The sequence below is a fragment of the Bos taurus genome, chromosome 4 (assembly GCF_002263795.3).
Source record: "Bos taurus isolate L1 Dominette 01449 registration number 42190680 breed Hereford chromosome 4, ARS-UCD2.0, whole genome shotgun sequence".
Taxonomy (NCBI): domain Eukaryota; kingdom Metazoa; phylum Chordata; class Mammalia; order Artiodactyla; family Bovidae; genus Bos; species Bos taurus.
Genome location: NC_037331.1, coordinates 23284405 through 23311569, shown reverse-complemented (window position 1 = coordinate 23311569; position 27165 = coordinate 23284405). Strand labels below are relative to the sequence as shown.

At 37.2% G+C, this 27165-nt stretch overlaps 1 non-coding gene across 1 annotated transcript; it reads left to right on the top strand.

The window, feature by feature from the left end:
- The first annotated feature begins 6665 nt into the window (after positions 1 to 6665).
- Positions 6666 to 6768, top strand: LOC112446536 (U6 spliceosomal RNA). The gene has a single exon (XR_003034539.1). It is a non-coding gene; the product is annotated as a U6 spliceosomal RNA (small nuclear RNA).
- The last annotated feature ends 20397 nt before the right edge of the window (positions 6769 to 27165 follow it).

Below are 27165 nucleotides of genomic sequence, written 5' to 3'. Positions count from 1 at the left end.
TGGCTTTTCTGTTCTCAGCCAAGAAGGTTGACTCTATCCCCCAGTGAAAAGTTGGACCTGTTCAATATTAGCATTAAATTTTGCCAAATAGAGGGTTTGTGGCATCAGAGGACTGGCCTCCACTGCAGATGGCTCAAGGGCATTAAAGGTGTATGTAATGAGTTTTTTCCTCCTATTGACTTTAAGATACTCTACCCTTCAGGAAGCAAATCCTTTGGCTAGGTCATTGCCCCTCAAAGTATGTCAGCTTTTTAATGTGCAAGTAATCAAAGCAAGGTAAAATAAAATTTTCAAGGGAAACTCAGAGATTTGACCCTTGTGTCCATAATTCAGACAGTATCATTGAAGTACCATGAAGCTGATGCAGGAGTAGTTGGAAAGACATTTCTATAGCCACAAACAGGCCCTCTTTGGTTCCAAAGGACATTGAAACTGCCTCTAGCCAGTAGCATCAGGGTTACAGCTCCCTGTCCAAAATCCTGTTTGTATTCTACTTTAAAACCACTCAGAGCCTGACAACCAGGACAGACCATCAGTAAGTATGGGGGAGGTGGACTGGTTTTGTACGCTAGTGATATCTACATTTGATGCAGTCACTGCACAATTACAAAACATTACAATTTGGGTAGTACATTGAGAAAATGGAAAGGACCAGTTATAGTCAGAGGGATGAATTGTGGCCACTCTAGGCTTACATGGCCCCTCTGGAAGGTTAGGAGATCCAAGCAGTGCTATGCTCAAACCAAACCTATTGAACTAAAAGTAAATAAACCTAGATTTTGGTCCTTGTTCGGCCTCTTCAATAGCTTCATGAACTGGGTCTTCAAAATTGTAGCCAATATTTGCTAAAAGCAACACAGAACATAAGTCATTTTCTTATGCAGTATCTTATTTAAAACCTGGCTATCCTATGATGTTGGTCGTTGTCTTAATTCATTCAGGCTTCTATATCAGAATCTCAGAACCTGGGTAGCTTAAACAATAAATATTTCTGACTATTCTAGAGGCTGAAAGGTACATGATCTCAGTGCAAATACCTAGGTTTCCTGGTGAGGACTCTCTTCCTGCCTTGAAGTCAGCCACCTTCTTCTTATATCCTCTAACAGGGGGAAACAGACAGCAAGCTCTTGTCTCTTCCTCTTCTTATAAGTACACTGATCCCATCATGGGACAAAACCCACATGACCTCTTTTATGTCTAATTACCTCTCAAAGGTCCCACCTCCAAATATCACCACACTGGAGGCAGGGGCTTACGGCTTCATGATAGGAATTTGAGGAGGATACATTTAGTCTATATCACCATTCTATAGGGTCATTAAATCTCTTAAGTGACAAACTTAGGTTAAATGGTTCTCCTAGGACATTGACTGTTACATTACAGTTGGATTTTGAATCAAAACCATCTGTCTCCAACTATCATTTTTTGTTTTAAACCATTGTATATGGCATAATAATTTCACCCCACTTTGAAAACAAATAATTTTCCAATTCTTTTTGACTCAATACAATAGCAAAGCAACCATTTTTAATACATGTAGTATTTACACATTTCCTTTCCAAGTATTAACAGAATTATTCCTGTATGGCAAGTACTAGTGCCACAGAAAAAAGGAGCTCACAGTCTGGTCAAGGGGACAAGTTAACACACAATTACAGTTTGCAAAAGGTGCTATAATAGAAACAATGGGAAAGCCTGGGAAAGAGACCCAACAGCAGAGGTTGGGAAGGGGAATGGGCTAAAAACTCAGTTAATGTGGGAAAATATACCTGCTTCCCTGGTGGCTCAGACCGTAAAGAATCTCCCTGCAATACAGAACACCCAGGTTCAATCATTGAGTCAGGAAGAGCCCCTGGAGAAGGAAATGGCAATCCGCTCCAGTATTCTTGCCTGGAGAATTCTGAGGACATAGGAACCTGGTGGACAACAATCCATGGGGTTGCCAAGAGTCAGACATGCCTGAGTGACAAAGAGTCGAGAGCCGGATACCTAAATTGAGTTTTGAAAGATGAGTAGGAAGTAATTTCTGATGGTGTGCCCAAAACATAGAGTTTTAAAGATAAAAGAAAGGGTTCATGTGAGAGCAAACAGAAATAATACAGTGCTTTGGGAAACTAGATGCTTTATGGTTTAAGAATTGGGTGTGACAGTGAATGTGGTAGGATGTGATTTCACTAGATTGTCAAATAGGGATATTTTACAAATTGCACATTTTGCTAAAAAAACTATAGACTTCTGGTTACAAGGAGGAACCCTAAAACATTTCAAGGAAGGGAAATAAGATGATCAAATTTGATTCATGGAATATATTTAATTTGAGAATAAATTGTGAGAGAAAGGGCACCGTAGATTGGAAAAACAAAATGCAGGTAAGTTGAAAAAATATTTTAAAAAAGGATCGAAACAAAGGCTGACATATGAATAGAGTACTTGATAGAGTGGTAAGGGAGTCAGAAATCAACAGGATGTATGAATGACTGTACTTAGTCATAGTCAAGACTAGAAAGTCAAAGGTAACTCCCAAGTTTCTGACTTGAACAACTTTGTTGAAGTTCATGCCAATCACAGAAGAAAGGAAAACAGGAGGATGATCAGGAATGCATGTGTTTATTTGGGGTGAAGAGTTGGGGTTGAAGCACCACTGAAAATTTCAAGATAGAAATCTATTTCTAGAAAGAACTTAGGCAAATATAAAGAAATAGCTCTGAGGTCAAAGTTTTGCTTAATGGAAAAGGTATAGTTCTGATAACTTATGAAAAGTGTGTAGAATGAAAGTCAAAGAGCGGAATCCCAAGATTTACGAAATTTAGAGAATTGAGCTTGCAAAAGAAATTGTGAAGCACTATTTAAAAAAAAAAATTTTTTTTTTTTTTTTGATCTAGGGTATAGCCAACTAGCAAACAGTATTGTGTGAGGCACTAACTTTGACAAGAATTGTTCACAGGGGTTCTCTCTACTTCTCTTATTCACTCTGCAGTTGAAAAATCTCTGGCTTCTGCCCTAAAGTTTCCATTGGACTGGCACCTGCAAATTATCTTCATCGTTGAATCAAATGTGTGCTTCCAAGTCCTAATTTTATTTGACGTGTCAACAACTTATCACAGTTGATCTCACATTATTCCAGACACTTTGTTTTCTTTATACCTGACAGTCTTCTGAGAAAGTAAAAGTGTAAGTTGCTCAGTCGTGTCCAACTCTTTGCGACCATGGAATTCTCTAGGCCAGAACACTGGAGTGGGTAGCCTATCCCTTCTCCAGGGGATCTTCCTGGGTTTGATACCTGGGTCTCCTGCATTACAGGCAGATTCTTTACCAACTGAGCCATGTGGGAAGCCCTATTGAGAATTCTTCCTAACTCTTTCGCTTAAGTCTCTTTTGTGGACTGACAGGTATAAAGAAAACAAAGTGTCTGGAATAATGTGAGATCAACTGTGATAAGTTGTTGACACGTCAAATAAAATTAGGACTTGGAAGCACACATTTGATTCAACAATGAAGATAATTTGCAGGTGCCAGTCCAACAGAAACTTTAGGGCAGAAGCCAGAGATTTTTTCAACTGCAGAGTGAATAAGAGAAGTAGAGAGAACCCCTGTGAACAATTCTTGTCAAAGTTAGTGCCTCGCACAATACTGTTTACTAGTTGGCTATACCCTAGATCAAAAAAAAAAAAAAATTTTTTTTTTAAATAGTGCTTCACAATCTCTTTTGCAAGCTCAATTCTCTTTTAATTTCTTAAATCTTGGGATTCTGCTCTTTGACTTTCATTCTACACATTTTTCATAAGTTATCAGAACTCGACCCCACAGATGGCAGCCCACCAGGCTCTGCCATCCCTGGGGTTCTCCAGGCAAGAACACTGGAGTGGGTTGCTATTTCCTTCTCCAATGCATGAAAGTGAAAAGTCAAAGTGAAGTCACTCAGTCGTGTCCAACTCTTTGCGACCCCATGGACTGCAGCCTACCAGGCTCCTCTGTCCATGGGATTTTCCAGGCAAGAGTACTGGAGTGGGATGCCATCACCTTCTCCGACTCTTCCTCTAGTGAACCTTTTAATTTTAGACTTTCTTCAGACTCAACTGTATACCACCTCCTGTTTGTGTGTTCTCCCTGCAGCTTCTATGTATTTGGAAAAATATTTACATACCAGTGACATCTAAATTTGATCCTGAACCTAAACTTCTCTTCAGATCTCTGGACATATGTAGACAACTATTTACTCATAATCCCCACTTAGGTATCTAGTAGGCATCTATGTTACATATTTTATATATTCTATATTTAATATACTTTATTATATATTCTTCTTATCTCCTTTGTCTTTACATAATTGATGCTTTTGAACTGTGGTGTTGGAGAAGACTCTTGAGAGTCCCTTGGACTGCAAGGAGGTCCATCCAGTTCATCCTAAAGGAAATCAGTCCTGAATATTCATTGGAAGGACTGATGCTGAAGCTGAAACTCCAATACTTTGTACACTTGATGTGAAGAACTGACTCATTTGAAAGACCCTGATGCTGAGAAAGATTGAAGGTGGGAAGAGAAGGGGACAACAGAGGATGAGATAGTTGGATGGCATCACCAAATCAATGGACATGAGTTTGAGTAAACTCTGGGAGTTAGTGATGGGGTCGCAAAGAGTGGGACATGACTGATCGACTGAACTGAATTGAATATCTAATATATAAATAATTATTGGATTTGGTTCTTCCTCCAGAATGTCTCAACTAGGTCCATATTTCCTTATCTTGACACCAGCTCTATAATCCAAAAGAATCACCATGCTTACCAGAATGACTCTAAGAGCCTTCTGTTAACCTTCTAAGTTTCACTCTCTCTGTTCTTGCAGTTTATTCTCAATTCTGTGGCTGGAGTGATTATTTTAAATGCAAATCTCATCTTTATACTACTTAAATCAATTAACAGCTTACTGTAATATGATAAAATTCAAAACCTTGGTGCTCCTTGCAAGGCTTTGCATAACTTTTTATTTTTCAGCCTCATCTCATAACTCCCTACCTGATATTTAATGTATTTCTCCAAACTCATCCTCAGTGCTCATCTCACCGAAGTGCTCTCTACCCGTGACTAAAAAACTGTTTGTCATGGCCATCACCATGGACATCAGTTGTCGCTTTATTAGAAGTGCAGCATCTCGGCACTTAGAGAGCAATTTAATGTGGAGGTCGAAGAGTCAGAGATGACGTCCAGATTTTTACTTGAACAAGCAGATCTACATCATTTTCTCTCTTCACGCATACTTAAATCTGAGATTCCCCACATAGATGAAACTTCTTTAGAAAAGCCTCCTTTGATCCCCTGATAGAGTGCTTCTCACATTACAGCAGCATCAGAATCCTCTGGAGGGCTTAGTAAATCACAAATGCCTGGGTCCCACCCCTAGAGTCTTTTACTCAGTAAGGCTGGTATGAAAGGCTGAAATCCATGTTTCCAACAAGTCCCCAGGTGCTGTCATGCTGCAGGTCCAGGGGCCACACTTTAAGAAACCTTGCTCTGCTGAGAAGTTCGCAGTCTTAGCTGCATGGTAGGAATACCTGGTGGATGGGGAGGGAGGAGGGAGGAGGGAGGAGGGTTCAGGATGGGGAACACATGTATACCTGTGGCGGATTCATTTCGATATTTGGCAAAACTAATACAATTATGTAAAGTTTAAAAATAAAATAAAAAAAAATAAAATAAAAATAAAAAAATAAAAACACTGATTCTTGTATCACATCCTAAGTTAGTTAGATAAGCATTTCTGGGACCTTGCTATGGGTCCTGAACTTTAGGTGGCAAGCGATAGCTTCTTCAGATACTTGGGGGACCTGTAATAACACCCTGATCTCTGATTACTAATATCTTAAGATAAAACACTTTAAGTTTTTCTTGTCTGTTATTTCTGCTGAAAGTTAAACTCCCTGTTTGTTGTTGTAAATTTACAATTTGGAAATGTCCTCCACATTCTAATTGACCCAGTAAAATGTTAAATTTTTGTATGTTGTAGTTAATATAGAGACTTAGCATATTTCAGTGGGATGGAGGGTGGGTTTCTAGAGGATTGGTCTGCAACGTCACTGTTTTAAATGCCATGCTGAGAAGTTTGAAGTTAAAAAATAAAATTTCAGTAGAAACATAAGAGGGAAGAGTTGTTATGAATTTTCATAATGAGTGGATTTAAAGTAAATAATCTTTCAATCCAGATTAAGAAAAAAAACCAGTGGAGATAGAAAAGGGTAACATTAGGATGTTTGTAACCTCAGAATTATTCTATTTTGGATACTCTGATACAGTCTTCATATTGAACCGCATTTTCTAGACCTCAAGAATTATTTTTCTTCTGTTGACAAGTTTCTCTTCAGATAGGAAAATACAATTGTCAATATGTTATACTTAGATTTGTAAACTACCTATTAATAGAAGGGATTGCTCCAGGTGTGTTGGTTGAACAAATGACTTTTTACCCTTTATTATTTTGACCTTGGGAGGAGTATATTTTGCTTTGGGTCTTCATAATATGCAGGTTTTATGTGGAAGCTAGTGACTGGGAAAGGTTAAGAATTAATGTAGAAAGTTGTCAATGAAAGGAGTAGATGAATGGTAATGGACTGATTGGAGTTATTGAAGCCACCAAAATAAAGGAAAAATGAGAGATGCATGGATAGGGCTTGCTTCAGCAGCACATACAGTAAAATTGGAATGATGCAGTGAAGACCAGCATGGCCCTTGCTCAAGAATGACAAGCAAATTCGTGAAGTGTTCCATATTAAAAAAATGATTGGACAAAAATATTGGAACTGAGTACATTCAGCTATGTCTAATATATCTCTTTAAGCATTTGCTTTTCATGAACTTCTCTTTGAAGATACACGATAAACTATTTATGATACAAATTAAGATAATCACATATATTTTCATATTTGTTTGATTTTAAAGTGCTTCATGTATATAAACCAAGAAGAGTGTTTTCTTATGTGGATATTATTCAGTACATACTATTATATGATCATATAATTACATTAACCTGACTCCAGTGTGTTCAGAATAAATCTCATTAATACAAGAATAGCAGTTAAATATATGTACACATATTTCCTGTGTTTAAAAAGTTAAGGATGCAAAAATAAATTATTAGGTAGAAATTTACATTTGAGCAGTAATTCACCTAGAAACAAGTGGAATGACAGAAACATAAATTAAAAGACTCATAAGAGAACAGTTTTGTTTTTGTAAAGGAATTTGTTTTACAAGCAAAGTGACAAATGGCTTAAAACAATATTCTTGTTGCTAGGCTCTTAGATACCTAAACAGACCTTATACTTTTTAGGTTTAAGCATAACAAACTGAAACATTATAAAGATGCTTAGTAAAAATAAAAAGATGACTCACTACAAAAATTAGAATTTTGCTTTTCTACTAGTTCTTGAAACTGTATACAACAGATAATTCTTTCTTCAGATTTTCTGCCTTTTTTGTTAATCACTTGTCTTAACAACAGTCTCACTATGTGAATTCTTTTTTTATTTTTAAAAAATACAATATTATTTAAATATTCTCTTAGGTTGTAACTTGTTATTTCTTGCATGTTAGAAACAAACTATTTTATTTGGAAACATTTTTCCACTATTTCTGTCTGATGAAAAATATAAAGTGGCTAGTTTTGATGAATCAATCCAGTATAACAACGATAGATTAAGAAACTTGATTCAAATGTTAGAAGAATCTTGCCAAGTGGTATAGATACAGTATTGAGAAAGGAATTTCAAAAGACAGAGTAATTTTCTTTTTCTTTCTTTTTTTTTTTTTTTTTATTACTCATTGGCTATGTGATTGTGGGCAGGTCATGTCTCCTTCTGAAATTTTTCAACTTGCCCCACTTTCATGATGACATAGATTCCTTGGGTGCAAGACAGTCAGAAACTTTGAGGTCCTGATATTTATGTTTATGTGTATGCATATAGTTTTTTTTTTTAAATTTAAATTTATTATGCATATAGTTTTGAAGTGGGCGTTGAGGATGCTGTCATTGAGCTATATCACATTAAAAAGATACAGAATCAACTACAACCTATGAAGTGTAGATTTAAATTTCTTTTAATTTATATATTTTTAAATTTTATTTGTTTATTTTGGCTGTGCTGAGTATCTGCTGCTGCCAGGGCTTTTCTCTATTGGTGGTGAGAGGGCGGCTGCTCTCTAGTTGCAGTACACAGGCTTCTCATTTCAGTGGCTTCTTTTGTAGCAGAACATGGGGCTCTAGGGTGTGTGGGCTTCAGTCGTTGTGGCTTCTGGGCTCTAGAGCACAGGCTCAATGGTTGTGGCACACAGGGCTATTTTTCCATGGCATGTGGGATCTTCCGGGACCAGTGATTGAAGCACTGGCAGGTAGGTTCCTTACCACTGAGCCACCAGGGAAGCCCAAATTTCTGTTTTTATGCAGCATGTGTGTGTGTTTTAAGGGGAGTGAAATCAGTTTAAACCAAAGATTACCATGATTAAAATAGAAATATATTAAGAAACGAGTGTAAAAGCAAGTGGAGTCTGGCCTAAAGAAAAATGTGATAGAAAACAGACGGTGTATTGATTTTTCTCTGCAAGAATTGGTGCGTGATTTTTTTTTTTCCTGAAAACTTTCTGTCAAAAGTCAAGCTTAAATTCTACTGGAGGTGATGAGCAGATCATGAAAATCCAAAAGCACACACAAAAAGAACTTAATAAACAAATACTTTAAAAATATATATATGTTTATTTTTTTGGCTGCATCAGGTCTAAGCTGCAGCGTGTGGGATCTTTTGTTGCAGCTTGCAGGCTCTTCTGCGTAGGCTTCTCTGGTTATGGTGTGCAGGTTCCAGAGCCCATGTGCTCTCCAGCTGTGGAGTGTGGGCTCAGTTGTTGTTGTTCAGTGGCTCAGTCCTCGCCTGCTCTTTACAACCCCATGGACTGCAGCATGCCAGGCTTCCCTGTCCATCACCATCTCTTAGAGCTTGCTCAAACTCATGTCCTTTGAATCAGTGATGCCATCCAATGATCTCATCCTCTGTCATCCCCTTTTCCTCCTGCCTTCAATCTTTCCCAGCATCAGGGTCTTTTCCAATGAGTTGGCTCTTCGCATCAGGTGGCCGAAGTATTAGAGCTTCAGCATCAGTCCTTCCAGTGAAAATTCAGGGTTGATTTCCTTTAGGATTGACTGGTTTGATCTCCTTGCAGTCCAAGGGCCTCTCAAGAGTCTTCTACAGAACCACAGTTCAAAAGCATCAATTCTTAGACACTCAGCCTTCTTTATGGTCCAACTCTTGCATGCGTACATGACTACTGAGAAACCACAACTTGGACTAAATGGACATTTGTAGGCAATGTAATGTCTCTGCTTTTTAATATGCTGTTTAGTTTTGTCATAGCTTTTCTTCCAAGCAGTAAGTGTCTTTTAATTTCATGGCTGAAGTCACCATCTGCAGGGATTTTGGAGCCCCTCAAAATAATGTCTGTCACTGTTTTCATTGTTTCCCCTTCTATTTGCCATGGAGTGATGGGACTGGATGCCATGATCTTAGTTTTTTGAATGTTGAGTTTTAAACCAGCTTTTTCACTCTCCTCTTTCTCCTTCATCAAGAGGCTGTTTAGTTCCTCTTTGCTTTCTGCCATAAGGGTGGTGTCATCTGCATATCTGAGATTATTGATGTTTCTCCCGGGAGTCTTAATTCCAGCTTGTGCTTCATGCAGCCTGGCATTTCACATAATGTACTCTGCATATAAGTTAAATAAGCAGGGTGACAATATACAGCCTTGATTTACTCCTTTCCCAATTTGGAATCAATCTGTTGTTCCATGTCTGGTTCTAACTGTTGCTTCCTGACCCGCATACAGATTTCTCAGGAGGCAGGTTAGGTGGTCTGGTATTCCTATCGCTTGAAGAATTTTCCAGTTTGTTGTGACCCACACAGTTAAAGGCCTTAGCATAGTCAATGAAGCAGAAGTAGATGTTTTCTTGGAATTCTCTTGTTTTTTATATGACCCAGTGGATATTGGCAATGTGACCTCTGATTCCTTTGCCTTTTCTAAGTCCAGCTTGAACATCTGGAAGTTCTGAGTTCATGTTCTGTTGAAGCCCTTGGAGAGTTTTGAGCATTACTTTGCTAGCATGTGAAATGGGTGCAGTTGTGTGATAGTTTGAACATTCTTTGGCACTGGCTTTCTTTGAGATCGGAATGAAAACTGACCTTTTCCAGTCCTGTGGCCACTGCTGAATTGTCTAAATTTGCTGATATATTGAGTACAGCACTTTAACAGCATCATCTTTTAGGATTTGAAATAGCTGAGCTGGAATTCCATCACCTCCGCTAGCTCAGTAGTTTCCCCAAAGCATGTGGGATCCTAGTTCCCATACCAGGGATTAAACTGGTTTCCCCTGTATTGGAAGGCAGATTCTTAACCACTATATCACCAGGGAAGTCTCCCCATAACAAATAAGTTTAAAATTTTATTCCACATCAAATTGTAGCATGAATATCCCATTAAAAACAAAATCTGGAAGAATAACTTTAAACTCATTATAAATTCCCCCAAATTTTATCATCAGCAGTTATTGCTTAGTGCATCTCTTCACAAGTATCACAGATTTCTTCTTTAATTAGCTAATTGCAACATCCAAAAAGTTCTAATGCAAACTGTTGTGGTTAAGTGGGTCCAAATAATGCTGGGTTCCTGAATCTACCATTTACAAATCTTGTAATAGATAAGCTAGTGAGTCTCTATTTTTCCCAATCCTCCCTTGTACAGAATATTGGCATTAGTATGTAGAGTTATTCTGAGGTTTGAATGCAATTCCTCATGTAAAGTATGTGAAACATTGGGATAATAAAGCACAACACTAATGAATTTATTAGGTCATTCAATGAAATCTAATTGTCTAGATGCCATTGACAATGAGCCTGAATTTATTTAACAATGACCCCCAGAAAAACCCTACTACAGTGATAAAGTGACCTTTGATCGGCACATTTCTTGACAGAAGGAGGGACAGTCTTTGTAGGGTAATAGCTTAAGAGTAATTCACAGTTAAAGAGAAATCAAATAACACTGTGAAGGAAAGAATTGTGGAGACCAAGAGAGGAGTGAAATGCACTTGATAATGGTAAACTGTAGTAATTAGTAGACATTGATTTGCATATTTATTCACTTTATTTTAATGTACCTTGTTTAACTGTAAGTTAATTTTAGCAATGGCTGTGTTTAACAATTGAATCAGCAGAGTTTTGAAAATTCAGTGTATAGTTGACTCTCATGAGTTGGTACAATTGCCTTTCGCAAACCACTGAGGGACACTGAGTGTGAAAATGCATGAGTGATACTTACACATGTGCTTTGTTATCTCAAAACAGGCATTACAATCAAAGGTCTATTCACCAAATATCTGGCCAAAAATATCTGTATATAATCACACTATCTAGAAACCAGAGTCTAAGACTCCTCTTCATCATTCCCTAACAATAAAAATAATGTGGATAATTTCTCTGGATTATGCATTTATACATTCCCTGAACAGAAAATGTGTCTATAAGATAACCATCTAGTTGTAATCATTGTTATCTATTGTAGGCTACACTTGATTTATTATGATAATCTGAATTTTTTGTGTGTGGGGTTTTATTTTCCTATGACATTATGTATAGCATTAGATTCAGAAAAGAAATTCATTGATGTGTATAAACATGATTTTTTTCCATTCTAAAACTAAGACCTCATTAACTTTGATAACATCTATTTTCATCCTTCTAAAAACAATGTTACAATACAACAGAAAATGACCTTTCATTATATCTCAAGTGAAGGAATCTATACATATTTTTTTAAACTTCTCTATATTATATACAAAAATAAAGAAAATAAACTTACACTTTTTTCAATAAGTCAGTTGGTTATCCAGTAAATATTTAATGAGCAGTTACAGTGTGCTTGTTAAATTATTCCAGGTATGAATAAAATAGAGCACATCTTTGTATTAATTTCAGGGCTTGTCCTTCATTTCATGTTGATTCATTTACGTTTGTTCTTTGATAAGAAGAGGATTGTAAGTGAAATGGAGAAGGTATTTTAAAGTGATGAAGGAAGGACCTTAGGAAAGATAACGTTTGAGTTGTTGCTGAAGTAAAATAAGAACCTCTGTCATGCACATATCTAGGAGCGAGACTTTCTGGAAGAGAATTCCAGGCAGAGAGAGTGGAAAGTGCCAAAGCCCTGAGGCAGAAGCTTGTTTGGAGAATTCAAAGGACAGAGGGAAGTGAAGAAATCTGCATGTGTGCCCAAGTCGCTTCAGTCATGTCTGACTCTTTGCAACCCCATGGACTACAACCCACCAGGCTTCTCTGACCATGAGATTCTCTAGCCAAAAATACTGGATTGGGTTATCATGCCCTCCTCCAGGAGATCTTCATGACCCAGGGATCGAACCAGAGTCTCATGCATCTCCTTCATTGGCAGACAGGCTCCTTACCACTAGCGCCACCTGGAAAGCAAGCTGGAGCAGAGTATATTGAGGAGAACAGTAAATGAAAGAGATAACAGAATCACAGACTGAATCAATAATTGCTAAGCCCTGTTAGGATATATCACAATATGAAAACAAAAACAGGACAGGGAGGCCTGGCGTGCTGTGATTCATGGGGTCGCAAAGAGTCGGACACGACTGAGCAACTGAACTGAACTGAACTGAAAACAAAAACAGGGAAATTATGACCCCTAATTGTCCCTTTATAAAAAATATATATGAGAAATAACTTTCAAATAAAGTTGTTATTATTAATAATATAATAATACAAGTGAACAGGAATGAACATAGTGTTATTCCTGTTAAGTTAACCTGCATTTCCATCTTCTGTGTACATTTTTGTTATAATAACCTTTATTTGGAGAAATTTGCTTCATTAATTCATTTATTTACTGAGTATTAATATGCATTATTTTAGTGTCAGGCTCTTTTTTAAGAGTAAGAAATAAGAAGTGTAATGAAAAATTTCCTTTTCTCAATGTTTTTTACACTCTATATTCAATTTTATACTTGAAAATATTATAAAGACATTTTTGTATTCACTCACTATTCTAGGTCTCTAACACACTTTTGATTCATTATTTTATATGCAATTCTTTTAAAATACTATGTCTAAAACTTTAGAACTTGCATGATTATAGTAGATACTTCAACATATGTGGTTGAAATTATAATAGACTTATTTAAATATTGCTTATCTGTAGTTTAGAACATTATTATGAATAAAACTCGAAGTTCAGCTGTAGGAATATTTCCATGTAAAACAACCTGAAGATAGTACGCCATGCACTCATTTGGGATGCTTTGAGCTGCAAGTAATAGAAATCTCTCCTCAAAGTGTCTTAAACAGTAGGAATATTCATTAATTTATTTTTATCCCGAACTAGAAGCGAGAGTTAGGCAATTCTAGACAATTTAAAGGCTCAACAAGTCTTTTATTCTTTTTCTCTGATGGCCTAAGGATTGTTTTTGTTCCTCTATGTATCCTGTCTTTGCCCAATCTAAGAGAGAAGCAATTCTCAATGCATGTTTCACCTCCTCATGCCTCTTTCTCTTTTGAATTGATACGAAAACCTCCATCAGGTCTCAGCAGAAATTAGTCACTGGCACAGGAGGACAGAGTTCCTCATTTTGGACATCCTTGATTCAGAATCTTTTTTTTTTTTTAATTAATTTTATTTTATTTAACTTTACAATATTGTATTGGTTTTGCCATATATCAAAATGAATCTGCCACAGGTATACATGTGGGGACAAAGGCTCATTTTACCTAAACAAATTATTTGTCTAATGTAATTTTTAAAAAATAAATCTATGATTCTGTTAAGAAGGAAGGTAAGATTGGGGAAAATTGCTATTGAGTGGGCAAACAGTATCCGTCACTTTATGTTCCTCAGTTTATTTGAACTGATAAATCTTTCATGCAATAGCAAAGATAAATCTGTGAACTAGATTAACGTAAATGAGTACAGCTCCAAAGAAACTATTACTAATTGGATTCTAAAATTGACTGTTACTTAAGTTGAGTTGGAAGTAGTAATTTAGTAAATTGTGAAATTATATCTTGTTAAATCTATACTGCTTCTAAGCATCCACTTTGTTAATTTTTATCCAAACTGTTTAGTATAATTTTTGTATCTTTACATTATAACCAATTTCTAAAATCTAGTATTATTTTTCAAATCTTATGTAATCATTATTTTAAGTGATTAGGAATTGACCTTTCTAGCTAGTTAGTCACTTCCAGAGGATTTTTCAGAATGAGTGACAAGAAACTTAAGTTAGTACTGGACATTATTCACCAATATTTCAATCATTATTATTAATTACCTGAGAACCACCTCAAGGATTTTTGTAAACTATCAGCTATCTCCATGAACAATGTATACATGTATGAATTATGTACATGTTTTCCACAGTGAACACTCTCTATAAAATCCATTTAAGCACCCCTTAATTCTACAAGCCTCAGGGATTTCCCAGGTGGTGCAGTGGTAAGGAATCTGCAGGAGACCTGTGCTCGATCCCTGAGTCAGGAACATCCTCTGGAGGAGGAAGTGGCAACCCACTCTAGTATTCTTACCTGGAAATTTGCATGGACAGAGGAGCCTGACGGTCTACAGCCCATGGGATTGCAAAGAATTGGACATGACTGAGAGACTGAACACACACACACACACAAGATAGGAATTCTGATTTAAATTACTATTTTAAAAATCATCTTTTATAAAAAAAAATCATCCATTAAAATCACACATTGAATTCTTTTATGGATAAGACAGTCTCTTCATAAATCCTCTTCCATACAATCTCCAATTAAGATTCCTATTCATTATATAAGACACTACTGATTTAATAATTTTTATATGTGCTTGAACAGATGCAGTTCTTATGATAATATCAGCTCTTTTGGTAATCATTCCTACTGTCTATGCTCTATTGAAGTTAGTTGACCTTTGCTCTGAGCAAGAATAAGTAATTCATCTCATAAATTTTCATGAAAAAAATATAACTCTGCTTTCCTCACATCTAATATTTAAATCATGATCTTTACCATTCATTACAAGAAGTATGATCTGTAAATCAACTATACTTCAGTGGAAAAATGCTGAAGATAAAGGTATGATCTGTACACTTTGAGACTTCAAGTAATAAATTTATATTCAATCAAAGTTTTATTTTGGACATACATTACTTGAAAGGAACAGTCTAAGGAATTATTAAAAACCTTTTAATTTCATGTTCCCATGAAATAAAATACCTAGAATCACATCTTACTATGATAAAATATATATATTTGAGTTTAAATAGGATTTATCAGTGTCCTTAGTTGTTAAAAAAAATGGTAACATAGGAAATATTAAATTTTGAATAGTGATTTTTGATGCTTTTGGCAAAATATGGTCCCAGACAAATATGCCTTACAGAAAAATATTGTTGTAGTTCCAGAAGAAAATATTTAACTTTATACATTTGTTGATATGATCTGCTTTATTGGACAAGAAAAAAAAAACGCAACTGAAAGTTTTATGTATTTCTTCTGAAAAGTATTGTTGCTCAGTCGTGTCCGACTCTTTGCAACCCTATGGACTGTAACCCGCTGGGTTCGTCTGTCCATGGAATTCTCCAGGCAAGAATACTGGAATGGGTTGCCATTTCCTACCCTAAAGGATTTTTCCACCCCAGGGATCAAACCGGGGTCTCCTGCATTGCAGGCAGATTTTTTTTTTTTAAACCATTTGAACCACCAAGGAAGCCCATCTATGAGGGAGACTCAGTCCTTATTATCTGCTTATCTATTTCAGTCAGCCCAACTCCAATGCCTAATAGTCTTTACTCTAGGGCTCTTCTTGCTGTTTTCCTCTCTTGGATGTCATTTCTAAAACTGCATTTAAAAATCCTTTCAGGGACTTTTGGGCATGGACAACATATTCATATTTTTAACCAATTTGAAATTGTGTGTGTTGAGGAGGTACAGATAACATGCAGAACCTGCATGGTTTCTGTGTTGCTAATCACATCCGTGAGCATTAACACGTTTGCCTACTCGGGTCCTTGTGTATTGTGTGCAGGTTTATATATGCTGTAGCTGGGCACTGCTACTGCTAAGTCACTTCAGTCGTGTCCGACTCTGTGCGACCCCATAGACGGCAGCCCACCAGGCTCCCCCTTCCCTGGGATTCTCAAGGCAAGAACACTGGAGTGGGTTGCCATTTCTTTCTCCAATGTATGAAAGTGAAAAGTGAAAGTGAAAGTGAAGTCGTGTCTGACCCTCAGCGACCCCATGGACTGTAGCCTTCCAGGCTCCTCCATCCATAGGATTTTCCAGGCAGGAGTACTGGAGTGGGGTGCCATTGCCTTCTCCATAGCTGGGCACAGAGGCCATAAAACCAGTAGAGGAGAGAAAAGACAAGGCACAGATGTTTCGTTCATGGCTTGTTTGTTTGGGTTCTGTCTAGGCGTATCATATGTATTATTTCATTTAATTTTTGCAACAATGCTATGAAGCTGGTATTAATCATCATCCTAGTTTACAAGTGAGATAACATGTTACATGTATCAGATGTTTTAGAGAATATACATATTATATATATTTTTTAATGTCATGGAAGAAAGAACACTGCCACTCTTGCCAGGCTCTCTGCTCTGTTAAATTTTTCTCAGAATTTGAGTATTGCATAAAGAAGATTTTAAGTGGAGAAAAACAATTTTACCACCAAGGTTAAGAATAAAACACTTACGGGAGTTTTGGACATTTCACAAATCACTAACTTTATGTTTCCAAAATAAGTGCAAGTGATTATTTTAACATTGAGGCTAACTCTTTGTAACATGCACGAAAAAGATCTGATTTATTACTATTTCTTTCATACTGTGGAAAATATATATTCATCACCTACTTGATTGGCACAGAATAAAATGCATGTAACAGAAATATTAATGAAGATGTAGTCTAGCTTTGAAGACTTAAAATTTGATGAGTAAGATGACTTTATATCATTACACATGATATAAAGTATGCACACAGAATGCTAGAAAAGCATACAAGAAGAACATTTGAAGGTGAAGTCATCTGGGGCTTCCCTGGTGGCTCAGAAGGTAAAGAATCTGCCTGCAGTGCAGGAGACCCGGGTTTGATCCCTGGGTTAAGAAGATCCCCTGAAGCAGAGCATGACAACCCACTCTAGTATTCTTGCTTGGAGAATTCCATGGACAGTGGATCCTGGTGGGCTTCCTTCGGTCCATGGAGTCGCAAAGAGTTGGACCCAACTGAGCAACTGAGCATGCTTCTACAAATCCCACAAATAGAATGGTTTTACTTTAATCATTCTCTATCCTGGTGTAATACTACTAGAATATTCCTGTAAAGGCAAGTTATATTGGCCTGGAAACTTGGACACCTGAGTAATGATTTGAACAGGATGATACAGAATGATAGAAGGAGAGTTTCCCAAAGGGAAATCTACATCCGCTTGCAAAAGAGGGTGGAAAGGATGCTGAGCAGGCAGATGAGCCTGCCCTTTGTTTACATGCAACCCTAAATTGTGATCTTTTCCTTCTCGGTTCCTCTTCTCCTTCCTTTCGTGTTTTCTTTAGGGGGCAGAAGAATGTTCGGTATAGACAAGTCAAAGTTAAGCAGGACATTTAAGGACTGAAAAAAGGAACAGAAAGTGCCCGCTAGAGATACTTGTCTGCTGTTCCCCTAGTCCCCGCTGTTACAACACAGAGAAGCTTCCCAAGATATTCTTTTTCTTCATCCTCCTCTCCATTCTGCTCCTAAGATATGTCCATATTCATTCAGGTGGAGTACTTTACTTGTGATTTGGATCCAGTTTAACCAATTTTTACAGGAACTGTTCTACATCAGTTTCCTTCATTTTCATTTGTACAATTCCCAGCTGGTGTACTCAGGCTTGCCCTTTGCAGAGAAAGCAAAACAAATCTTTCCTTCAATCTTAATACCCTCTCAATCCGTCTCTCTTTTTCTCCTCATTGCTTTCTCTCTCTCTTTTTTTACTCTATACCTGCTAGGTTCATTTTCTTGTCCCTATTTTTCACCTACACTTTGGTGTCTGATACTGAATACTCCCCAGGTTGTTTTTAAAAAGATAACTAGCAAATAAAATTGTTTCGTGTATGTCCTTACTCTTTTTACTCTCATATTCCCTGTATTTTCAGAAAGCACCAGATGGAAACTTTCTTCTCTTCCGTTTTTCAAGCACTCCGTTTGTGGTTACCCTCCTACCTCTGATAGCTACTTCTCTGTCTCTGGTATGATATTTCTTACCTTCCCCACCTCCAAAATATGTGTGTTTTCTAAGCTGTTTTTCAACCATTTTTTTTCATTCTGCTAAACATTTAACGTTTAGACCTCAGCTAAATGTATAGGTGTAAGTGTGACTTCTCCACTAAAAACTTTATTTCTAACTTTTGCTTAGGTCCTTCACTTACTATCCTGCTGTGGCCTCAACCATACCAAAATGGAACTTGCTTCCCAGCAAGTCCAATCCATGGAAAATAGTGACACCTCTATTCTTGCTAAGAATATCACCTTTGTTTTCTTATCAATCCTCTTATTACTAATTCATGGAGATGCTCCTCATCACTCAACCTCTGGCTCTGAAAAATCCCTCTTCTCAGTTTTATAGGCAATAGTTCCTGACTGGCTGCACATTTATCTTTTGCCTGATTAGCATTTCTCAGGATGAATCCTATAGCCTTGCTACTCAAAGTATGGTTGAGAGACCAGCTGTATAGGTCTCATCAGGTAATTTTTTGCTTGTTTGTTTTTCAAATTTATTTTTAATTGGAGGATAATTGCTTTACAGTGTTGTGTTGGTCTCTCATACCGCAACGTGAATCAGCTGTAAGTATACATGTGCCCCTCCCTCTTGAGGCTCCCTCCCCCCACCTCCATCCCACCCTCTAGTTTGTCACTGAGCACCAGGTGGAGTTCCCTGTGTTATGCAGTAACATCCCACAATTATCTGTTTTACATATAATAATGTATATGTTTCAATGCTACTCTAGAATGATGAGTCCTCAGACCCTACTGAATTAAAACCTACATTTTTAATAAGATCCTTTTTTTGGTAGCTCAGATGGTAAAGAATCCTCCTGCAATGCAGGAGACCCAGGTTCAATCCCTGGGTCAGGAAGATCCCTGGGAGAAAGGAATGGCAGCCCACTCCAGTATTCTTACTTGGGAATCCCATGGACAGAGAAGCCTGGTGGGCTACAGTCCATGGGGTTGCAAAGAGTCAACCCCATGACTGAATGACTAATACTTCATTTTCTGTCAAATATGAGTTCCATGAAATTTTTTGGAGAGAGACAGGCACTCAGGAACGGTGAAGGAGGGAGGGAAGGAGGAAAGTAAAGAGGAAAGGAGGAGGAAGGAAAGAAGAGATGAATAGGGAAGGGGAGGGGAAGGAAAGGAAGCAGAAGACAGAAGAGAGAGTACCGATTGTTTTTCCTCTTAGATATTCATGGTGTGATTAGCTGCTTAAAGCTTTACATAAAGAAAGAATATTTTGCACATAATATACTTTAGAGGTCTTGTAAAGAGCATATTGGACACTGATCTAATGCACTGAATCCCTCATTTTCTGTTTCATATGGCATTATTTCTCTTATTCATGATTATCAAACCTAACTATAAACATTTATGTGACTGTTTTATGTGAACACTTTTAGTCAAAAAATGCATGTAATAGCTTTATTATATTATTTTTACACAAAGATTTTTTTGGTCTGGAATTATATGGTAGGATATTTTTAGAAAATAATTTCTTGATAGACATTACCTTATTTGAGGTGTTACTGAGTCTTTGAGACTCTTTCGTGGTTCATTTAAAACCTACAGAGTTCATCCTGCTGTTGATGTAATATAAATTTTATTTTTCTCCTTGGTTAAAAAAAATACCCTCAGTGTGACGCACTCACCTGTCTTACACATTTTCACAATAAAGGCTGTCTTCCTTTCTGGAGATTTCCTATAAAAACATCATGAATTCACAGACAAATAAGGCTGCCAAAGCCACTTTCAATTGGCATCCTATTTGCAAGCTCATTAAAGCCTGCAATGAGATAGGACCTAGTCACCACTGATCTGTCAGTTGATATGTCCAAAGTAAAGATGACACGTGAATGCTTTCTCATCCAATAAAACTCAAAGCAGCTTAAGGCTTGTCTCAGCATTAGTAAAGTGCTTTTAGAACCACAAGACTCCAAATGTAACATTAGGCTGTAGAGAAAATGATGATGGAAAAGAAATACAGTTGTATGGGTTTTCTTTTGTTTGCTTCAGTCACTGATAAAAGTCATTGAATTAAAAAAATTGGGCAGATGTCAAGCACAGGTCAATAAACCACATGGCATTTTAAATCAAGTTAAGGGGGCTGATTGAAACAGACATTTCTTATCGTAATTGTTTGGCTTTATTTTTCATTTGTTTAAGTGAGTATTCATTCAAAAATATACCCATTTCTGCATATTATTTTTACATGATAAAATTTATTATATTAGACAGATTATATTGTATAGATGTAAATAGGAACAAATTGTGGTAGAATATATATAAAAATTCACTCTTGATTATTCTTAAAATTAGCATTTAATGATTTCCTATTGTTTATAAATTCTCTACTTTGGGGTCTTCAATCAACACATTCAAAAAGCAATAGCTTAATCTCTCAACAATGACTGAAAATAAATAAATGAAAATGAAATTTTAATTCAATGAGATCATATTGATAATTTATAGAATGCCAAGCACTCCTGCACTCAAAGAATTGATAATTTTCAGATTATCAGATAATTGCATTTATAAATAGCATACTTTTAATTGTTATTACAAATGCTTATTTATCATATTAAAATATACTTGTAGCATATTTGCATACAGATAAATAAGATTTGCCATTAAAACTTTTTGAAGTACTGTTCCTCACCTGTGAGTGATTTATTAAATTAGTAATTTTGAGTGTTAGAGATGTCAAAAGGGAAAAATAATTGAAATTATTTTTCTGCTGATCAAACGGAAGTTGAAATTATTCATGAGGTTGAAACACTGAAAGCATACTTACTGAATCTGGAGCTGACAGGTACTTTAAATGCTCGCTTTTTCCTGAGGACATTGATCATCTGCAGATACAAGACAATGAAAGGGCAATCAGATAGGGCGTCATTTTCTGTGATGCCACGAAGAAAAATCACTACTGACAGGGCATCCTTTTTCTACAGAGTCAGGGGGCAGATTCTGGAGAGGACGTATTGAGATGTAATATTGTTAAGGAGACAGCCTTTCCCAGTTCTTCACTTCTGTGCCATAATTGATAAAAGAGAAAATAACAAAGCAGTGCCTTGTAATTTTCAAACCTCAATTGAATAGAGAAGCTTCTGGAACCATTGAAAGTGAGGTATGTTTGTTCTTTTAAATATTAACTATAATTAATGAGCAGAAAAGCAGAAAGTAGAAAAACTGAAAAAAAAAAATTGAGTTCTGAAGCTAGTTGAAATTTTACCTTCCTAAAATTAAGGTTTGTGTGTATGTGAATGTTTTTCTTTTCTTTTTATTCATCACTTTTGGAAATTCCATCAATTGATGGGCACTTAACATATGGGGACTGCAGTTATGAGTAAGACATCATTTCTACCCTGAAGGAACTTGTGAAGTCATAAAATTAGCACAATAATTACTTAAATAAAAAAGGTGGAATGTAGTAACCTTGAGAGAGGTACAAACATAGCTGGAACTGATTCATGCATACACAGTTCCCGTAGATTATATGCCAACACTGTGCGAAGAATAAAAATTTAACTCTGGGGATAAGGAAAATCTTTATAAACAAATCAATTTAAGATAGGAACTAAGGGATGGATGGACTTCCCTGGTGGCTCAGAAGTTAAAGTGTCTCCCTGCAAGGCGGGACACCCAGGTTCAGTCCCTGGGTTGGGGAAGGAAATGACAACCCACTCCAGTACTCTTGCCTGGAGAATCCCATGGATGGAGGAGCCTGGTAGGTTACAGTCCATGGGGTCACAAAGAGTTGGACACGACTGAGTGACTTAAGGGATTGATAGATACAATTTGCAGTGATAAAGAGAGGACAGAACAATTCCAGGGATACAGAGTTGTCATGATGTAATGTGCATAATGGCAAGTTTAAGTGTATTCAGGTGGCAGAGAATAATCTAATAGAGAGTAAGTGGTGAAGGTGTTGTTGTTGTTTAGTTGCTAAGTCAGATCCTTCTCCAGGGGATCTTCCCAACCTAGGGACCTAACCCTCGTCTCCTGCATTGGCAGACAGATTCTTTACCACTGAGCCACCAGTGAAGCCTGGAGATGCTTAAGTAGCTGATTAATCTGGATGTTAAAGTATATCCTAAGTGAAATATCCTCTGGAGGTTATTGTTTCTCAGTGCCAGGTTCATCCATTTTATTGTATTCTGTGTGATATTGGGAATGGGAGTCAACAAACTCCATTTGTGCAATTTCTTTACTATCTGGGAAGCGATGGTGTGTTATTGGTTAAGGATAGAGAAAAGCAAGGATTGTCTTTCTCCCTACAGCTTCTATCTGCATCTTTTTAGCATCAGCAAACTGTAGCAGCCCTAGTGCTATTGGGTACTTCTAGAGACAACCACTTAGCACTTTCCAAGGTGGCCTAAGAATTACCCATAAAGTTCCCACCGTATTCCCTCACCTCTTCTTTTTACACTGTAATCCCCAGCCAGGTTCCTACATGCCACCTAGAAGCCCTTTGGTCATCATTACAGTTGTCGTGGTTCAGTCATTCACCCCGTACGACTCTTTGTGACCCCATGAACTGCAGCGCTCCAGGCTTACTTGTCCTTCACCATCTCCTGGAGTTTGCTCAAACTCATGTCCATTGGGTCAGTGATGCCATCCAGCCATCTCGTCTTCTGTCACTCCCTTCTCCTCCTGCCTTCAATCTTTCCCAGCATCAGGGTCTTTTTTTTAAATGAATCAACTCTTCATATTAGGTGGCCAAAGTGTTGGAGCTTCAGCTTCAGCATCAGTCCTTCCAATGAATATTCAGAGTTTATTTCCTTTAGGATTGACTGCTTTGATGTCCTTGCAGTCCAAGGGGCTCTCAAGAGTCTTCTCTAATACCACAGTTCAAAAGCATCAGTTCTTTCATTCTCAGCCTTCTGAGAGTTATGGCCCAACTCTCATATCTGTACATGACTACTAAAAACCATAGATTTGACTATGACTTTTGTTGACACAGTAATGTCTCTGCTTTTTAATATGCCATCTATGTTTCTCATAGCTTTTCTTCCAAAGAGCAAGCACCTTTTAATTTCATTGTGGCATTCACCATCTGCTGTGATTTTGGAGCCGCAAAAAATAAATTCTATCACTGTTTCCATTATTTCCCCATCTATTTGCCATGAAGTGATGGGACCAGATGCCATGATCTTAGTATTTTGAATGTTGAGTTTTAAGCCAGCTTTTTCACTCTCTTCTTTCTGTTTCATCAAGTGGCTCTTTAGTTCCTCTTCACTTTTTTTTTGAGTACAGCACTATAAGAGCATACATCTCTTATGATTTGAAATAGCTTAACTGGAATTCCATCACCTCCACTATCTTTGTTCATAGTGATGCTTCCTAAGGCCCACTTGACTTCACATTCCAGGATCTGACTCTAGGTGAGTGATCACACCATCATGGTTATCTGGGTCATTAAGACCTTTTTTGTATAGTTCATCCATGAATTATTGCCACCACTTCTTAATATTTTCTGCTTCTGATAGATTCGTACCTTTTCTGCTCTTTTTTTTGTGCCCATCTTTGCATAAAATGTTCCCTTGGTGTCTCTAATTTTTGTGAAAATATCTCTAGCCTTTCCCATTCTATTGTTTTCCTCTATTTCTTTGTATTGATCACTTAGGAAGATTTTCTTATCTCTCTTTGCTTTTCTTTAGAACTCTGCATGCAGATGGGTATATCTTTCCTTTTCTCCTTTGCCTTTGCTTCTCTTCTTTTCTCAGCTACCTGTAAGCCTCCTCAGACAGCCATTTTGCCTTTTTGCATTTCTTTTTTCTTGGGGATGGTTTTGCTCACCACCTCCTGTACAATGTTATGAAACTCTGTTCATAGTTCTTTAGGCACTCTGTCTATCAGATCTAATCCCTTGACTCTATTTCTCATTTTTACTGTATAATAGTAAGGGATTTGATTTAGGTCATACCTGAATGGCCTAGTGGTTTTCCCTACTTTCCTCAATTTAGGTTTGAATTTAACAATGAGTTGATGATCTCAGCCACAGTCAGCTCCTGGTCTTGTTTTTGCTGACTGTACCGAGCTTCTCCCTCTTTGGTTGCAAAGAATATAATCAATCTGATCTCTGTTTCGCCCATCTGGTTATGTCCATGTGTAGCCTTATCTCTTGTGTTGTTGGAAGAAGGTGTTGGCTCTGACAAGTATGTTCTCTTGGCAAAACTCTGTTAGCTTTTGCCGTACTTCACTTTGTACTCCAACGCCAAACTTGCCTGTTAGTCCAGGTGTTTCTTGACTTCCTACTTTTGCATTCCAGTCCCCTTTGATGAAAAAGATATCATTTTTTTTGGTGTTAGTTCCAGAAGGTCATCATAAAACTGTTCAACTTCAGCTTTTTCAGCATTACTGGTAGGGGCATAGACTTGGATTACTGTGATATTGAATGGTTTGTCTTAGAAACAAACAGAGATCATTCTGTTGTTTTTAAGATTGTACCCAAGTACTGCATTTCGGACTATTTCATTGGCTATGAGGGCTACTCCATTTCTTCTAAGGAATTCTTGTCCATGGTATAATGGTTATCTGAATTAAATTCACCCATCATTAAGTAGTTTTGTTCAGCTCCCAGTTCTGATGATACTTTTGAATATTTTTATTTTTTTCTTGCCTTAGGGACTGCAACTACTTCTTTTATATCCCATTTTTCCTTTAGCCTTTTGATATATGAGTAACCATTTATAGCAAGAAATCATGTTTGAAAAGCCTAGCTTGTTTCCTAATTCTTGAATGTCCCTTAATGGATATGAACAGCATTGGTAAATTTGACAAATTAGTGAATGTAACAAAGAGAAACTGACTCAGAAATACAGAGAACAAATCAGTTGTTTCCAGTGTGGAGAGGAAAGGTTAGGGGAAATACAGGGATATGGGATTAAGAGGTACAATAAGCTGTAAGGGTATGTTGTATAACACAGGGAAGGTAGCCAATATTTTATAATAACTATAAATTGAGTAAAACCTTTAAAAATTGTTAATCACAATACTGTACACCTGTAATTTCCAATAGTATTGTGTAGCAACTATCAGTTCAGTTCAGTCGCTCAGTCATGTCCAGCTCTTTGTGACCCCATGGACTGCAGCACACCAGGCTTCCCTGTCCATCACCAACTCCTGGAACCTACTCAAACTCATGTCCATCACATTGCTGATGCCAAGCAACTATACTTCAATTAAAAAAGCATTGGGAGATTTTGCCGTGGATATGGTATAACAAGTCATGTGTGTTACAAAGTGTGCCTGTATGATTAATAAAATGCACGATAATCTGGAAGTATGGTATGCATTTGGGACACTGCTAGTAATTCAGATAAAGCCAAAAATGTGAGCTGATTTTGATAGAAGGGAAGTCCTTGCTGACATCATTGTTGTTGAGTCACTAAGTTGTATCCTACTCTTTTTCAACCCCATGGACTATAGCCTGCCAGACTCTGCCCATGGGATTTCCCAGGCAAGAATTCTGGAGTGAGTTGTTATTTCCTTCTCCAGGGGATCTTCTCCACCCAGGGATCAAACCCATGTCTTCTACATTGGCAGGCGGATTCTTTACCAATGATCCACAGTCAGTGGAGCAGGGAGGCCCTGCTGACATTGTTAAGAGTAGTTTAAATGACACATAGAGCACAGAATACAGAGAAGAGTGTGTTGAAACAATGAAGGCGTTAATCCAGGCTGTGTATATTTCTACTGAAACAAAGGTTTGCTTTGAAAGAACAGAGAAATTCAGTAACAGACAAAGAAATATGTGTGATCAAAGAGATTTTTATAATCTGGCAGAGAAAAGAACATATTATTTTGAGATGCTAACAGTTTCAATAAAATTCTAAGGAAAGCTTGATTATAATTAGCATATTGCTAGGATAACTAGGTATTTATATAGTTAGCATTTCTCATGTATATGATAAATCTTTATGTTGCCATAATTATGTTCATTTATGAATTACTAGTGCTTGACAAATAATATTTGCTCAGTGAATATTTGCAAGACTTATTCTATATTTTAGCATATCTATTTTCATTAACTTTTATTTATAAATCTAATTTTAAATAGATTTTTGCTGCCAAGTTGAAAGGACTTCTGCAATAAAATTTTATTTAATTAGATATCTCAAAATTCCAAGCAACTCCATTACTTGTGCTCATCTCATCTAGATATAGTACTATGAGTGATATGTTTGTTATAGCAATACAGGAGAGAGAAGAAAAGAGCCTAGGTTCCACTCATTGTGGACGAGACCACCATCCTCCCCATCTGCAAAAAATCAGGATGCACAAAATCAAAATCATCTTGAAAGAGTTAAGTAGATATATCCATCTCCCAACAACTCCAACAGGAAGGAGTTGCCTGTATTGAAAACTTGATGCTTGATAAAGAGAAAAGAATCACACACACATACACACACACACTCACAAAAATTTAATGATATCATATTCACATATTCTAGAGAGACAGAGTCACCACATGCCACAGATGACCAGATGGGAGCAGTACTAAGAGAATGGGTTCAACCAAGCAGTGGCAAGCTGAGAAAGCAAGGACCTGTGGACAAATGCCTTTGTGGGGTCGGGTGGAGTACACAAACAGAAGCTGCAAGGGGATTACATAGGTTCCTTTGAATGTCACTAGGTCTCAGTCATAGGAAAGTGAACGGGGTAATTTGTAGCAATAGCAAGCCTTATCACACTGGTGCTTATCACAGCCTCTTTGTGGGGCTATTGAAGCAGCCGGAAAATAAAGTTAAATTTGCAGTACAAGTTAACATTCCTCTCATCCAGTCTCAGAAGCAGAGAAGGCAGAAATGGGACTAGAACAGTCTGT